Below are 6,298 nucleotides of genomic sequence, written 5' to 3'. Positions count from 1 at the left end.
TTAGTGTTACACAATCATACTAAGACATAAATGCAAATACAGTTCATATTCGCCTCTGTGTAATGGCGTATAGCTTTATGTTTCTGAAGCAGCTATGTCTAATCTTATCTAATAATATACATAATCAAATCGAATTCAATCTAAAAATGTATTTCTAAATTAGTCTTAATTTTATTTTTTCCCTTTTCCGTTATCCTTTTTCTAATATCCCAAAATCAAAAGCAGTCACAAAAAGGACCTATTCAGAACTTATCACAAAAACGACCTTTTTCATAAGGAATGTCCGTCTAACTCTACGAAAGCCATTTCTCTTTTGAAACGATTTCATGTCCATAAATCCTGGTGGGAAGTTTTCGGAAAATTATTACCAGTAAAACGGCGACAGACATCGAGTCACCTGCTCTATTCCCGGCCATATCCATTTGTCTCGCTTTTTGCTTCTGTGAATTTTAGTCTCAAGCCCTCATTTTTCTCCGTAATAAAATCAAAGTAAAAATTATTATATAAAAAAGAGTAATTGGCCATATTGTCACAGAACTAGGAGAAAATCTAGCCTCCTGAGCTTTGTAAAGAAACTCGGAAGAATTTTGTTTCTACTTTTTTTCCTGAAGCGATTTGCCACCGTAATAAATCCCATTTTTGGATTTATGGTAAGGGTACTCGATCATAATGTGAGTTTAATATCTCCCCCAACACAAATACAGCATATATATATATATATATATATATATATATATATATATATATATAGATATATATATATATATATATACACACATAAATATATATATATATACATATGTGTATATATATATATATATATATATATATATATATATATATATATATATATATATATATATATATATATATATACAGAGAGAGAGAGAGGGAGGGAGAGAGAGAGAGAAAGAGAGGATTGATAATTATCATGTTACGGTGTAATATATCATTACGAAAGAAAACAAATTTTCTGTTTAGTAATTGTAGAAATAGAAATGGTGATTCCTCTTACTTGTTTTTCCCTGAATGAAAGGCTGACTCTGATAAATATTATTCATTCTCAGCTCTATTTACTTTCCTTCGTAGGAGGGAAACAGACTTTGATAATTTACTGGAAGCTCACGACAGCTTCGATGTGAATCTGGCAAATGAAAATGGAACGAACTGGTCTTTGTTAGGTATTAATTTTGGGGTCCATGTTATCAAGTTCTCTAGCTGTGTCTTTGCTTTCAGTTCTATTGAGTAGAATCGGGCTTAAAGCACTTTAGTTTGGGAGTTCGTCGGTTGTAGTTACGTCTAACGAGGGTTTAATACGGCACGGAGGAATAATGTTCTTGTTACCTGTTTTGAGTATTCCGGGAAGAAAGAAATCCGTCTTTTTTTAGAGATGGGGTACCTTATGGAGGGGGAAAATTAAGCTTTATCCGGTTTATTTTGTGGTGTCTGTAGGATTATCACAATGGATTATTCCAGTTCGAAAGGACTTAAGCGATTTTGTGAATCATTATTTTCCCGAAATGATTTCTCTGGAACAGTAATCATCGCTGAGATGAAAGTGACGGAATCACCATATTGAATCTGGAAGCGGAGTGTGAAGGTGATTCATATATCATAAAAGTTTAATTGCTGGGTACTTTCATGTTAACTGCAGCGAATTTTTTTTTTAATCTTAGGGAATTTGCACATTGATACGAAATTTTGAGCAACACCACGAACATCAGCAATAACATCAGTCACAGCAAGAATTACAATAACGCTGTTTTCCTCTTCAGGTTCCGTTTCTCAAGAAGGACCTCAGCAGGACGATATTCTGCAAATCCTTTCTGGAGATGTTGGTCATTGTCCAGAACTAAAAGCAGCAGTAGAACGGATCGTCATAATATAAGTACCATGATATTTGGCATTAAAAGAAAACTACCTATTCGGTAATAATAATAAATAAATTGGTGATTGAAATAGTAGTAAGATAATTCGAAAAAAGGGCGAATAAGTGAAGCTTTCGTCCGAATGGGCAGTGTACCTTTGTAGAATTTAAAGGTGAACTATCTTATTGAATTGATCCTTCTTATAATTATCATTACTGTAGTACATTCGCTATTATGCTCTAGTGTTTGTTATTAAGATATTGTTGCTTTTACATTAATTACGATCATTATAAATTTTTTGGGGCTAAAGTTACTGTTACGTATACTAGAAAATCTAGCAAAATGTTAGCTCACGTCAAGCGATTTCAAGTTGGCTGCTCCTTATATAGTTCAGTTCCCTTTAGGATCCAGATTGCCACGAAGTTCGCGGTCCCACCGTAGGAAAAATCGTTTGCACTAATTGCTCTTTTGGGGGGGTTACTTACAGACTCAACTGTATTTAATCGATTTGTCTTTTTTGTGTCGAGTGAAAATAGTGTCGCTGAAGCCTGCGGGAGAATTTCGTTGTCATTATACACAAATCACTCAGGGTGATTCCCCTAACGTCGTTAATTTAGTTCTGTTTCAGTCTCTTAATTCATCGGCATCGTCCTTCTTAACGGAATTGCTCGTACTAGAAATTTATTTGAAGATAATACTAACAGCAACATTTTGAGTAGATAGTTTACACTTAATGTTACCAGATAACAGTTTCGTTTTAAACCATTAGCGCATAAATTTTCACCAGTTCAGGGCTGCTTTATAATTGTTAAGGATTCGCACTTTTGTCAGTTACAGTTTACGCTCGCAAACGCCTATGGACTGTTGACAATTAAACGTCACAGTTACATGAGTGAGATCTAAGGACTGTCTCCAGTTAAAGGTTATTTTGACAAAGGTCAGGTGCAATCCATGTTGCTAGCTAAAGGTTATGTATAAGAATTATACATAATCAAATTAAATTCAGATTTTACCTAAAGTCGTATTCTACCCTCAAATCCGTATTGTTCGTGTGTGTTTTTTGATGGGGACGGGGGTGGGTAGGGAGGAGAGGATAACATCTTGGCAGTATTGAAGTATATTTTAAATGCATTGCAATGGAAAAACTGACATAAAATGATAAAATTAACAGTAGTGCTGGATTTGGCAAATTACTTTGGTATTTATTAGATTTCGTTTATTATCAAATATTCATTCTCAATTTCATTTGTATGGAAATACTCTCATTTAACCTATTACAACTAGTTATAATTCGTATCATCTCAGTGTAATATATAAAACTGAATTAATAACAATCAAACAGGTTATCAATTATTTACACAAGATCAGCCTAACACTACCATCCATAAAATAAGGAATAGCCATGACTCTCCACGATAAATTCCACGTCCTCTGCTTAGCCATTTCATTCCCATGATGGACCATTCCCGTCCCTCCATCAGAGATAAGGCAAACTGGAATGATGATTCCCTGTCTCAACGTAATGACAATCGCAGACAAACAATGACGCTAAAGCTTTGTTCGCTGTCTGCAATGTTAGGCACCGAGATAATCCCATGACAGATGGATGCCGCCACTGTTCATACACGTCGATTTCCGTGGGGTAATTTTGCGTGTTAGTATTTCTTGGGAAATGCGCTTGTTGGATGCGTATTGTATCATGGCAGTAATTCTTAGGAAATGCCTTTCTATACTTGTATTGCGTGCTGTCTGAAATTCTTAGGAAATGGTCTTTGCTAGATTGTGTTACAAAACAACGATCATTTTCATGATATAAAATTACGATGGTCTATTTTGAAACAGTCTTTAAAGAAAATAAATATTTATTAACGTGCTTTGCATAGGTTAGTGGGTTTATAGGTCACTAATGTCTAGGAAATACAGTCATGATTGGTTTCTGTAAACAAATACTCGAAAAGTGCTTTATGTCTAGTTATTTTTTTATTTATTCTAGTGCAGATTACGAATATGAAAAGCAGACTGAAATATAAGCCTGGCCAGACTGATATCGAGGAAATAAAAGTAGGAATGAGTAATCCCGGAAATATTTACAGAATGCGTCCGGTATTTTGTTTCCTTTGCGGCAATGAGAGCAGCATTGTGCGCTAAATGATAATACCTCTGGTGGAATTCTAATAGCAATAAGACTTATGTTACGCAGTTTAATGGGATGGTGCGTTTCTGTTGGGGAAAGAGAAAAAGACTTTCTCTAAACTGTCCTTCTTTGAGAATTCGTTAAGTTTTCTTGAAAATTGAGTAGAAGATAGAGAAAAAGGGGAAGAGGTGTAGTTAGTCAGAGAGAGAGAGAGAGAGAGATGCTAAGGGAAAAAATTCTTAAGAAATGACATTTTCTGATTATAGTAGTCTCCGTTTCATCTGCCCACCAACGTTGAAGATGTGTCATATGCGTATAGGTAGCACGTGATTGGCTGGCAATTATTGTTATCGATATCACTAGCTTATTGTGACAAATATCAAACTGCTTGAAAAATATACGTAAATGTTTATCAATACAAAGAACCCTCGCTCTTTCTTATATAAATCATAAACGTGCTATTTTTCTCGATAATATACCAACACATGCGCACGAAGGACGACCTTGTATTAAACAGTCCACTCCGATCAAGCACAAATGAACTGTGAGCTGTCAATGATTATGATTGATCTCATTAGTATAGACCTGACTCCAACTAGATTTAAGCTCTCAAACAGATCACTAGATTCTCGTAGCATTCTCTCTCTTGTAAGGCTTTTTATCCCCTGGGGTTTATTCACTTTTCCCTTATTTAAAGAAATTAATTTTTGATTCACCTTCGACAGCAGGACCTTTTTAGTTTAAGTAATCAAATATTTGTCGCGGTAACAAGACACAAAAAGTCGCCATGTTTGCAAAAAAGTAAAATAAGAATAGAAATTATGTTTGGCAAAATAATACTTATTTCTAAGAGACGAGGGTATACATGGACATTGTTTTCCTTTGCCTATATCCAAATTTCTGACGCAAACGAATGAGTTAAGCTTTTAATTATTTCTTTTGTTTTGATTTTAGAATTCACGTAGTGACTACGATACTTTAAATTTTTAAGACTGGGAAAAATTAAATAACAATTCTTCGGAACCTTTTCAAGATATTACTTTTTACCTAATGATTACTTTTAATAAAAGGAAACATTAGGAATGATAGTCAAAGATGAAACCAAAGTTGACAATGACCTACGTTGATTTCACCCCAAACCACAATTATCTGACAAAAAACCAGTTTCCGATTTAGGTAAATGTTACTCTATTCTCAACGAGAACTAAGAAGAAAACGTGAAAAAAGAAAGTTTTACCAATTAAAAACGAGACCGAGAGAAGAAAGAAGGAAGAGCAAAAGCCGTAACATCAATTTCAGTCTGACGCTGAGATTTATTATTGCCGCGAACTTCCAAATGACTTCCCCGAATGGGATCCCGTCAGGAGACAGAAAAAGCCGTGAATTTCATCAAAAGAGCTTATTATTGTCGTCAAAAAAAAAAAAAAAAAAAAAAAAAAAAAAAAAAAAAAAAAAAACGGTAATGGGAGACAGGGTCAAGACGGCAGCTCTTGGCCTTGGGACGTTACGTACCGCACCGAGGCTCCGACGGAGATACTTTCATGAGTGTTATTAATGGTGAACTGTACCTCTTCAAGAATTAAGTCCCAATCTTCAGTCTGTGGAGTCACTAAAGTTTTCAGTACATCCTTTATTTTACGATTTGTTCTCACAACTGCTCCATTAGAGCTTGGTTTATAAGCTGTAACCTAACACTTGTTAATTTCATAAAACTCACACAATTTCTTTAAAATGTCACTAGTAAATTCTCCTGCATTATCAGATAATAATGTTTGAGGGCATGAATGTCTAGTAATTATTTTAGATTTCAGAGCTTCTGCTACAGTAGTTGCTTCTCTGTTTCTGATTGGAATGATCTCATCATATCTAGTCAAGTAGTCTATGAAAACTAATATCTGACGGTTACCTCTAGTTGTGTTTGGAAATGGACCTACAAAATCAATTGAAAATACTTGAAACGGAGTTAATTCTGATGGATATTCCTCAAGAGGGGCTTTAACATTTACGTTACCCTTGTGTACGTTACAAATATGACAATTTTCAACAAATCTTTTAGCATCTTCATTGCAATTAGGCCAAAAATAGATTCTAGTGACTGTTCTACATGTTTTCTTTATTCCAGGATGTCCTGACAACTTGTAAGAGTGTGTTAGTTCTAATACTTCTTTGGTTAATGTGTTAGGTACATACACACGTGAACAAGCATTTGGTTCATCTGATGTTTTATATAGAATTCCATTAATTAACTGAAATTCAGACTGATCATCCTCATTTTGCATTAATTTACCGACTATTT

Source organism: Macrobrachium nipponense, chromosome 18 (genome assembly GCF_015104395.2).
Source record: "Macrobrachium nipponense isolate FS-2020 chromosome 18, ASM1510439v2, whole genome shotgun sequence".
NCBI classification, from domain to species: Eukaryota; Metazoa; Arthropoda; class Malacostraca; order Decapoda; family Palaemonidae; genus Macrobrachium; species Macrobrachium nipponense.
This window is presented reverse-complemented; position numbering follows the sequence as displayed.